This window comes from Octopus sinensis, linkage group LG2 (assembly GCF_006345805.1).
Source record: "Octopus sinensis linkage group LG2, ASM634580v1, whole genome shotgun sequence".
Classification (NCBI taxonomy): Eukaryota; Metazoa; Mollusca; class Cephalopoda; order Octopoda; family Octopodidae; genus Octopus; species Octopus sinensis.
The window spans coordinates 82,638,184-82,650,683 of NC_042998.1; the positions used below are offsets into that span (position 1 = coordinate 82,638,184).

The window sequence follows — 12,500 nt, forward strand, 5'->3', positions numbered from 1 at the left end:
TTGTAATAATTCTTAATTTTCTATATTTGAAATATTATTGCACATCAATACCCAACAATCTATCATACTTTTCCACACTTTTCACCGCTTCTGTACTTTTGTTCTGCTGAGACATGGCAAAGGCCTGTATGTATTGAAATAATATTACATTTGACGGACGTTCAACTACACGTTTATTTTACTTTGTTGTTCATCTGACAAGCAATTGCAAGTTCTTGTCTATCCACCATTGCGTGAAGCAATATGTTCTTTCCCATCCATTTTATTCCCTGCCATCAAACTTCTGGAAACTTCAGAATGATAGTGAACTCGATCACCCAGAATAAGCTATTGTACTTAGCTATTGTACAGAGTTTTTTCTCGCATCTCTCTATCCATGTGCGTGTGAGAAGGTAAGAAGAGTGAGAAAGAAAGAAAGAAAGAAAGAAAGAACAAAAGAACTTGGCAGACATAGGTATATGTGTGTGCACAATCATTATATAGATGCAGAGATGGCTGTGTGGCTTAGAAATCCAGTTTTCAGACACGAGGTTTCGGGTCTAATTTCTCTGAACATCAATTTCGGGTCTAATTTCTTGGGCATCTTTTACAATAGCGTAGGCCTGCAAATGACTGGATTTATTAACAGAAGTTACGTGGAAGACAATCTGTGTAATGTTTATGTTTGTGTATGCGTATGAGAATGTATGTGTACGCGTGTATGTGTGTGTGTCTTTAGGCTTGTGTCTGTATCCTGCACCGCTGGAGAACCGGTGTTGGTTTATTTATGTCCCTGCAGCCTAGCGGTTCATCAAAAAGAGAGATTCGTATTGAGTAGGAAACTTCAAAGATTATGTGCAGGGGTCGATTCGTTCGATTAAACCCTTGTAGGTGGTGCATCGGCATGGCCACATACCTATGACTGAAGCAAGTAAAAGATAACATAAGATATAAGAGCACTCGGTGAGGGAGAGGGTTACTCAGACAGGCTCAGTGCATCCCTTAACGCAACAACCATCATTTCTAAGGACGTATCATTGCCATCTCCAAGTTAAAGAAAAAATCCAATGTTTCTGCCCTCGACCTTCCATATACGTCTTGCAAAAGAAACATTTCTCACTTCACCTTCATCTTCCACTTCAAGGATGACATGAAGACAGTTTGATAATTTTACCAAAGTAAAAGGTCTGTATTTAAATCTTTTAATTTTTGCTACCATGTGTTTATTTTGTTGTAGTTAGCAAAAGAAAAACTTCCTGCGCATTATAGTAATTGGGAATATAAGAGCATGGCCACACATTTCTAGTTAAAGAATATACGCTGAATCTTCAGAATCTATAATTACATACATCATTAAACATTATTTACATTATTCACATTTGACGGATATTTGTCCTCATCTTGTTTGTTGTTAACACAACGTTTCGACTGATATAAGCTCCAGCCTTCATCAGGTGTCTTGGAGAAATATCGAACCTGGGTTCTCATTCCTAAGGTATTTTTCGATGTTGTTATTATTATTTTTTTTTTCTTCTTTCAAATTTGCTTCCATTTCTTGCCGAGTGTCTTCCCGACTCCTAGGGCAAAGAAACTCATAGCATACATTGGTAGGCCATTAAACCAAACTCAGTAGTTCGTTAATTTTTTTTTTTTTTTTAAAGTTAAATTAAAATACATGAGCAGCAACAGTTCTCACATCGACAATGCTCTTCTCAATACGTGTGATGTACCAGTTAAGACAATCTTTTGCACTTCTTGCAGGGATGGTAAGCCAGGGATCATTATTATTATTATTATTATTATTATTATTATTATTATTATTATTATTATTATTATTATTATTATTATTATTATTATTATTACTATTATTATTATTATTACTATTATTATTATTATTATTATTATTATTATATGTTTGACTTTTGCTTTATATTTGTACAAGTTGGTTCCAAATCTCACCCAGAGACCTCAAGAGGCAACAGGTTGGAAGTTCGTGATGGTGTTATGCCTAGTGTGCCATATATTTGGTTTTGTATTTTGTGTTGTACTAGTGAATGTCAAAAAAAAACACACGAAGATTATGTTTGTTTTAAAACTTGAGATTACATAGAAAGTATTTTGCGTAGGATATGAGCAGTTCCCATGAGCACTATCTTTTGAATTTCTGCCATTTTGGGGTTTCCTGGTATCTGAGTTAGGTAGCAATCAGCCCCTTTCGCTATCATTCCCAGGGCACCTATGACAACAGGTATTGTTTTAGTCTCCAGCTTCCACATTTTGCTGATTTCTATTTCAAGATCTTTATATTTGCTCAGTTTTTGGTAGGTCTTGACAGATACGTTTATATCGATTGGGACAGTCATATCAATGAGGAGGCATGTTCTTTGTTTGAAGTCTTTCAATATGATGTCTGGCCTATTTGCATCTATCTTTCTGTCAGTTTGAACGGTGAAGTTCCAGAGGAGTGAGATGTAGTCATTTTCAAGCACTGGGGGTGGTTTGTGTTCCCACAATTTTTTTTTTCATGGGGCAAATCCAGGTTTTTGCAGATTACCCAGTGAATATATTGTGCAGCTCTATCATGCCTGTTGAGATACTCTGTAGGCGCTAGAAGACTGCACTTGGAGACCACATGAACAATGGTTTCATTTTGTTGCTGACATACACGACATGTTGGGCTACTGCCGATCTTTAATATGTTGGCCTGGTAGTTTCTTGTTGGTAGGCATTGATCTTGAGCTGCTATGATAAACCCCTCTGTTTCAGATTTTAAGCCAGAAACCATTAGCCATTGATGGGTCAGGGCTTTGTCAACATCTGCATTATTCGCTCTCTTTGGGTATTTGCCATAGAGAGGTTTGTCTTGCCATTTATCATTTAGAATATCTAAGGCCGCAGTTTTGGCACGGGTTTTCATGCGCTTAGCTTTTTCTGTGCCTGTTTCTTGTATGTCTATCTCTAATTTCGAAATTTGTTGTATTCGGAATTCACTTAGATATTCCTTTGCCTGTTTTGTTACTGAGTATGATGCTTTCTTGTTTTCATGTTTTGAGACAAGTTTTAACATCCAGTCCTCAGAGTTTTTCAGGTAGGTGTCTAGGCCAATTGTGGCAATCTTCATTGTTATTGCCAGTTGTAAAAGTCCACGGCCTCCTTCTTTTCTTGGCAGATAAAGTCGTTCTGTATCTGCCTTAGGGTGGTGCATTCTATGCATTGTCAACAGTTTTCGTATTTTTCTGTCAAGATTACATATTTCAGTAATTGACCAGTTAACGATATTGAAACTGTAAGTCACGACTGGTATGGCTAATGCATTGATCGCTTCGATCCTGTTTCTCGCATTCAGCTCTGTCTTGAGTATTGCTCTTACTCTGCGATAACATTCTCTCCTGATCCTTTCCTTCATCTCTGAATGCCTTATTCTGTCTCCTCCAATTACCCCTAGATACTTGTAGTTTTCCGCTGGGTCTAATTCTTTTATGAAATTCTGCTGGTCAAGGTTAACGTTAGATGTTTCTGTCACTTTTCCTTTGATAAATGTAGCTTTTGCACATTTAACGAGGCCAAATTGCATTCTGATGTCATCACTGAATTGTTTGACAATCGCTAGTAAGCCCTTGAGTTTTTGGACATTTTTTGCAAAGAGCTTTAAATCATCCATGTAAATGAGAGGATTTATATTTTTATCAAACATTTTATATCCGTACTGCGCGTCATTGAGCAGTTTTGAGAGAGGTATTAAGGCTAAACAGAAGAGGAGTGGTGATAGTGAGTCACCCTGGAAAATGCCACATACTATTATTATTATTATTTTTATTATTATTATTATTATTATTATTAGTAGTAGTAGTAGTAGTAGTAGTAGTAGTAGTAGTAGTAGTAGTAGTCAGGTCACTGCCTGGAATCGAACTTGGGATCTTGGGGTTTGTAGCCCGCGCTCATATTTCCTCATCTCTTAAATATAGAACAGAATTACATACATGTTGCTTCTTTTATTAACTCTACCAGTATGAAAAATAAACAGCTCTTCGAGTTTTGAACTCAATGTATAATAGAGAAACTAAATGCTAAAACCCAGTTTGGTACACTGCAAATTGAAACGGATTCCTGCCTGCTGAATACCAAGAAAATGTGCGGAGATGGTGTGATTAGTACTGACGATATTAAAAGTTATGGAAAATGTGCCATAGGATTTTTTCCTAAGATAAGTGTGTAGGTGTTGGTGTGTAAATTTCAATGAAGGAGCCTTGATATTGAGATACAGGTTTGTTCTTTCTCTATTGGAAAGACATCTGAAACAATAAAGCTAGAACATACAAAAATATATACATATCTACATACATATCTCTCTCTATATAAACGGCAGTTTGTCTGTGCGTGTTTCTGTGTGTCTGTTTTCTCGTACCCTCACCCTGACCACGGCTTTCAACCGATTCTGATGAAACTTGACACACACATAGCCCAATGTCATAATTCAAAACTAACGTAGCGAAAATTTTGAAAAGTTCCCCCAGTTCTGAAAAAAATCGATAAATTCGACATGGGTCGAGAATCAGAAACACAAACCGCAAACTGTCTAGGGACGCAACTCCACCTTTTTTCACTCTCAAAAGAAATTTAACATCATTTTTTCCATTTTTTTGCTATTTTTTGGCTATAACTCTCTAAAAATGCTTTATAGTTATTTCCCTTACAAACCTGAGCAACGCCGGGCGATACTGCTAGTGTATATATATATATATATATATATATATATATATAGGTGAGAAAGTTGGTGTGAAAGCACGTGGTTGAATATATAGGAAATAGTAAAAAGTGAAAAAACTACAGAAGGCTTGTTTTAAAAGGTTAAAAAATATATTTGAGTCATTATGCCAGAAGAATGTTATAAAGTTTTTTCATACAGTGACATAGTTTTTGAAGAAATTACCGGTTTCGTATTAACTTTTCAAATTTCTCAAAACATCGTGTTATGCCTTCGTTATGAAGTGTAAAGAAGAGTTCCAGGTAAGAGGAGGTAATAAGTGATTTCTTCCGGTGTAAAGGAGATAATCGCTTTATATTTCTTGTCCCTTTTACCGAACACAAGACAAACGGAAAAAAACACTAAGTCAAGCAACATCCCACATACAACCATTTCGAAACAAAAATATATCACATACAGAAATTTTACACACACCACAAACGAAAACAACCATAGATTCCCACACATACAACAATCGGAGGCAACAATACCACCGTTCCCCCGAACCAATATCACACAACCTCACAGACAACTCATACAAACAAAATTACACCGGCTGGAACAAAATTACACAGGCTGGAACCTAGTAATAAGGAAAAACCGAAGTTAATCAACCTTTCAAACAAACCTCTCTCTAACATAAAAATTGACATCCTCTCAAATTTACGCCAACTCCACGCAGAGCCAACCTAAATGAAATCAAGGATAATATAACAGAATTCTGCAGAAAATTAAGACTACCAGAAGCATCAACCAGTTTCAATACTGAAGATGAATCACTAGTCAAGAACAAAAGCGAACACATCCCCCACAGAGGAAGAAATAAAGATCTTGAAGAGTTCTGCAGCCACATTGAGAACTTTCCCTACCATACTATACATAAACAGACAGTTAACTCAAATTTTAACACTGCACAATGGAAGGAACTGATAGAACTTCAAAATGATGAAGATATAACCATTAAGGAAGCAGAAAAAGGAAGTGCAGTTGTAATAATGGATACATCATACTATAGAAATCTTGTAATTTCCTTGCTTGATGACAATCAACATTATGACACAATCACCAACTACACCCCGCAAAAAATAATGAAAACTCTATCTTCACTAATTAAAACCCATGAAAAGGAACTAACAGCCAAAGAGATTGACTTTCTAACAAACTTTAAATGCAAGCCTAGCCTCTTCTATGGTCTGCCAAAAATACATAAAAGCCAAATTATAAATGAAACCATTAAAAAATCACCAAAGACATACATACACACACCTAACCCGGGGGACCTAAAACTACGACCCATTGTAGCTGGCCCAACCTGTGAAACACACAGATTAAGTCTATTTATAGACATCCTCCTGAAACCCTTCCTTAAACATATCGATAGTCATATCAGAGATGACTTGGATATGTTAAACCACCTTCCAAAAAAAGTCAAGGAAGAAACAATCATGGTTTCATTTGATGTAGTAAATTTATAAACCAGTATACCTCATAATTATGGACTAGAGGCAATACAGTTCTGGCTGGACCAATTTCCGGAAGAAATACCAAAAAGGATCAGTAAAGAATTCATTACTAAATCGGTTGAATTCATCCTACATAATAACCACTTCATGTTTGACAATACATTTTACCGTAAAAAATCCGGAATTGCTATGGGTACAAGGGCAGCACCAGTCTTTGCGAACCTAACAATGGGCTACCTGGAAATAATTGTTTACCAAGAATCTTTATCAACCTTTGGAAACCCCCTCTCTCAATACATAAAAGAGAATTGGAAACGATTCCTGGACAATTGTTTTATACTCTGGAATGAAAACACAGATAAACTAAAATTCAAAAGCCTATTGAACAGCATCAACCCAAATATACAGTTCACAATGGAATACAACCAAAAGGAGCTTCCATTCTTAGATATACTAATTAAAAAAATTAACCTTAAAATAGAAACAGACATTTTTTACAAAGCCACAGACGCTAAACAATACCTACTTTTTGATTCATGCCACCCAAGACACACTAAAACAAACATCCCTTTCAACCTTGCAAGAGGGATATGCACAATAGTGTCAGAACAAAATACCAGGAACTTTAGACTACAAGAACTCAAAAACACCCTAATTGACCGACACTACCCAGCTCAACTCATAGAGGATGGGATCAGACGTGCAACAGAAATCGACATAGAAACTTTGAGAAAAGTTCAACACAACAACACACCTTCCCCGAAAATACTGCCTTACTTATCCACATACAACGCCAGAAACAAAAAAGTCTTCATAAGGACCCCAAATTAAAGGAAATTCTAAACATACATAAAATCATTAAAAGCTACAAACAACCTAAATCACTTAAAAAGATTCTCACAAAGGCAAAATTGTTTTCTGAAATTACGGATGCAAAAGTAAAAAAATGTGGTAGACCAAACTGCGCAACATGCCCAAACCTTCTAGAAGGATCAGAATTCCTCTTCAAAGAGGGACAAAAATTCAAGATCAAATCTAATTTTAATTGTGCTTCTGAAAACATAATTTATGTCATAAGATGCTCGGGCTGCCACCAAAACTACGTGGGGTCCACGGGTCTATCACTCAGACGTAGATGCACACTGCATCGACAACAGATTGCATTCCCAGAATACAGAATGATACCCTTTAGTGAGCATATTGAGAAATGCGCAAAGCAACTACTACCACAATTTTTAATCTTTCCATTTTATCAATGTGCTATTGGAACACCAACACAAATTAGACTAAACAAGGAAACATTCTTCATTGAAAAATATAAGCCCAAACTTAACCACTCTAACATTATTATACAGAGAAACTCACCCCATTAAATAAAAGGGACAAGAAATATAAAGCGATTATCTCCCTTACACCGGAAGAAATCACTTATTACCTCCCCTTACCTGGAACTCTTCTTTATACTTCATAACGAAGACATAACACGATGTTTTGAGAAATTTGAAAAGTTAACACGAAACCGGTAATTTCTTCAAAAACTATGTCACTGTATGAAAAAATTTTATAACATTCTTCTGACATAATGACTCAAATATATTTTTTAACCTTTTAAAACAAGCCTTCTGTAGTTTTTTCACTTTTTACTATTTTATATATATATATATATATATATATATATATATATATGCAAGCATGTACATAAATACATACATGTATACAAAATTAATTAAGTAAATGCAAATAAAAATACGAAACTAAGGATCAAAACAATTATAATTTTACCCTATAAAAGAGAGTTTATGGTTCACTGTTAACTAAGGCGAGAGAGGAATCATAAAAAAATGTATGTGTGTTAAATTCCCTCTACAAAATGTTTTTCTTTTTGTTTCCACGTTAGCTTTCAATATTTTCACAAAAATATCGTATATTCAAAGGAAATCTATTTATATATTTACCATGAGATTTTATTTTATGATCGCTAAAGAGAAGTATAACTACATTCAGTTTCATATTACAAGAGGCAAATTACTTGGTAGTATTCTTCATTATTTCAAGAACTCGTTAGTATTGGACACTAATTCAAAACAATCTTAATGCTTAATTAAAACTGACTGGTTTATTTCAAATACACCAATTTCTAACGACTAGCATTTCAAAAATTGATAAATGGATTAATTCCATTGAATTTCCTGAAATTCAGTGATTTAGAAGTACTTATAAATACATTAGCGAGTGAAGATTTTCCCAAGTCTTTATTACCAAAGGAGCTTAACAATATATAGCAACAATTACAATTTCATCCGTTTCTTAAGTTGGACAGTTGCAGGTAGACAAATTTATAATGCACTGATCTCAACGGGATTTAAAGTCTGAACATAGGAAGAGAAAACTTCACCTTTAGTTTGGAAATTCACTGATAGCAGCAGGTAACACGTGACATGCATAAGCCGAGAAACAGATGAGAAAAGGTGATTAAGTCAGGTTTGATGATACTAAAATTCAAAGAAAAGTGTTATATAATGCAAACATTATATTTGGTTTATATATATATATAATATATATATATATATATATATATATAATACATATATGCATATATATATATATATAATATACATATATGCATATATATATATATGCATATATATATATATGCATATATATATATGTATATATATATATATATGTAAGTATATGTATATATATGTGTATATATATATATATATATATATATATATATATTATATATATATATATATATAATATAAATGATATGTACATATATGCAAATATACATACATATAAGTACATACTTACATATATATATATGTATATAGTCAGAATTTACAAAAAACAAAAGATGAAGACAGGTGTGTAAACAACAAACAGATATATTAGTTTAACGCTCGGTGAGTGAGAAAGTCTTTTACATTCGCGCCTACGCTCTTCGACAGAAAGGAACACAAAAATACAGGGAGAGAAAATAGAAGGTATATACATTTGCATATATGGGCACAGGACGTCATAGAGAGTAAGCAACATGAAATACGCAACCATGGAATACGAAAGAAACAAATGGAAAACAAGACAAGTAACATAAAGAACGACCCTTCAGCAGTTCTCGGCTGTTTTATCTATTCCTCATTTCCAGTAATTACGACAAGATGCGCCTTTGACAAAACAAATTAAATAAAATTTGGGACTTGCGGAGGGTCAAATTTGCTAACAAAAACAGGACAGTGAAAACAAACAGTAAGGGCTTATGACTGAACGCCACGCATCCATTTCCAAGTAAGTCTTATACACACACACACACACACACACCACACACACACACACACACACATATATATATATATAATATATATATATATATATATAGTATGCCATTGTAGCTGCTTAATGTAAGCTCTAATATCTGTAGTCAAGGTTTGTATCGTCACCTTGGAGTAGTGGTTAGCACAACTTACAGCAGAGGTGCCGTTGAAATTTCAAGAGCAACACTATAACTATTTCCGTCTTCTTTTAAATCACACACACACACATGCATATATATATATATATATTATATATATATATATATATATATATATATACATACATACATACATACATACATACATACATACATACATACATACATACATACATACATACATATGTATACATGTATGTATGTATTTATGTAACGAATTCCCTTCTAACGTGGAAAGCAAAAATGTTTCGTACCACGTAGCTGTGATATCTTTGTCATTATTCTGGCACACCGTTTGGCAAGTAATGAAATACAGAATCCGTTATAAACACCCCACCCTTATGATAACAATAAGGAATAAAGCTTTTTTACAGATTGTATTAATATTGTTAATATTTTACATTGATGATGCTCACTAAACATCAGCAAATTATCGATTTGTTACACGGTCTTTAACTGATACATCTTCAATATCTACCGATAAGTTCCATAGTACAGTTGACTTGCCGAGTGAGGCAAAGGAATTGCCAGATAAACTCGTCTCTGAATCTTATATTTCATATTAAGTTAGAAGTCAGAAGCTAATACTAAAATTTACAGTATTGGTTTAAAATAGTCAGCATAATCTATCTAAGACTATTATAAAGTCAACAAAGGAATTTAACCAAATTCTTTAATTCAGTAATCTTGATTTCTTCCCTTGTCTACCAGTAAAATAAAATGGTGGTCTGTAGTGGTCTGATTTTTAACGCGTTTACAGGTGAACCTTATTCCTTTGAACAACAGTGATGCTTCGGCAAAAACAGATCCACTGGAGATTCACCCTCTTAGATCGCTTTGGAAAAGTTCGAAGAAAGTAATGTTGTTGCTTTAGACGTCAGCAAAACTTTCATGTATGACTGGCATGCAAAACTCCAATCAACAGATCCATCTCTCATTCTTCCTGTCAGAACATACCATTGTGGTGTGCATTGACAGACCTCTATTTTTCGCACGCCCGGTCAACTATGGCCTTCCTAGGGGTTCCGTTAAATCCACCGCTTTCTTTCTTTAAACTATAATTATCTACTTTCCCGTATATCCGACAGCATCCATTCATATGCAAATGACCAGACCCTTCATTCTTCCCTAATCTTCCCTAACCAGCCATCGCCACCCATAACCTAGTCAACACACGCCAAAATTACATTGATTCCACAAGCAGAAACATTGAGGCCATCCTCCTGCGAATTATGCCACCCTTCTTTCTTCTAACTTAAACACTACATATACGAAAAACACGACAACACATCCCCTCTAAATATGAACAGCACTCAACTAGAGCTCAGTCGCTCAAATTGTTGGGTCTCAGTATCATTGTTGATCTTTACTGGTGAAATAATACCCCTAACATAACTAGGACTACATCTTAAAGATTAACCCTTATTTACGGAACCAGTCCCCAACAGCTGCTGACACTCTACGACGTTCAAGCAAGACCCACAGCTGAGTACTTCTCTTCCTGTTGCAAAGTGCACTGGCATCTTGGAATGCATCCAGAAAAGAGCCACTCGGTTGATTGGTACCCCATCACCTACGAACGCATTCCAGTTTGTGGCCTACAAGTGTCCTGTCTTCTCTCTGATTTTTGTATCGAGTCTGTAATGGTTTATGTTACTCGGATATTATTGTACCTCCTACTCTCAAGCACCCCATCCCACCCGTTTCTTCATATCACGGCACCCTCGGTGTATCCATTTACCGTTTCCCCCTCACCTACACAGTAACCATTATATGCAATTCTTTTTTTTCCGAACGTCGTCTCTCTGAAATCCTTTACTGTCTTTTCTGCCAGTGTTTTCCTGCAACATTATAAACGAAACATTGACGGCATCAATCATCTCCGGTTCCAGGGGGTTTCAAGGATTATAGGTTCCGCTCTTTCCTTCTGACTCACTAAGTAAAAGACAACTTATAGAACCTCTTGTCAAATACAAAGTTTTAGAGTTGGAACCCAAAGGAAATGTGGCACTCTCATGACAAAAAAAAAACAGAATGATCTTACATAAGTTACGTTGATTTGATTTACATGGACAAATAAGTTTAACTTTTGGGTCAGAATAAAAATTATCCTTATGGTCTTTTAAAGTAATTCTAGGATGCATAGGTACATAAGGTTCAGTTTTATTATCTAACTTATATTTTATCATGATTAATTTAGAGTCCTTATTTATAATATAAAGAGTATTTTCTGGAACAATTTTATATTATTTATTTCTCTAATAGGTTATCATATAATTTAACATCTAGTTTATACAGCTTCCTAGTTTTATCTGATTGTACTATAATTCCTTCCAAAGTACATATTTCTTTAATTCGAATAACAAGGTTTCTTAGATATTCCCTATGTCTAATTGGGAATTTATGAAATTTAATATTTTTTACCACATTCCAAATATTATCCTCTAAAACCGGTATAACCGTATTATTTACTACTATTTACTATTTATTGTACTTTATTGATTCAAAATGAGTTTTTTTATAGTATATATTTTCTATAAGATGTGAGTAACATCTTTCTTTATCGAATTGTTTAATAGTGGTTTTTCTCTAAATCATATACATATACTATATATTGTGAAATTTGATTTAAAACTGTTAAATTGAATTTTTCCTTGTAACTTTTGGAATTATATTCCCTACTATTATTATTATGTATGTATATATATATATATATATATATATATATATATATATATATACATATATACATACATACACACACACACACACACACACACACACACACACACATATATATATATATATATATGTGTGTGTGTGTGTGTGTGTATATGTA

General features: G+C 34.3%; 1 long non-coding RNA gene across 1 annotated transcript in view; it reads right to left on the reverse strand.

The window, feature by feature from the left end:
* Positions 1–5,805: 5,805 nt before the first annotated feature.
* LOC118762292 overlaps positions 5,806–12,500 on the reverse strand; it is a 17,786-nt gene continuing 11,091 nt past the window's right edge. The window contains exon 3 of the long non-coding RNA XR_004998045.1: positions 5,806–5,818. This is a non-coding gene — a long non-coding RNA (uncharacterized LOC118762292). The remainder of the gene's footprint in view (positions 5,819–12,500) is intronic.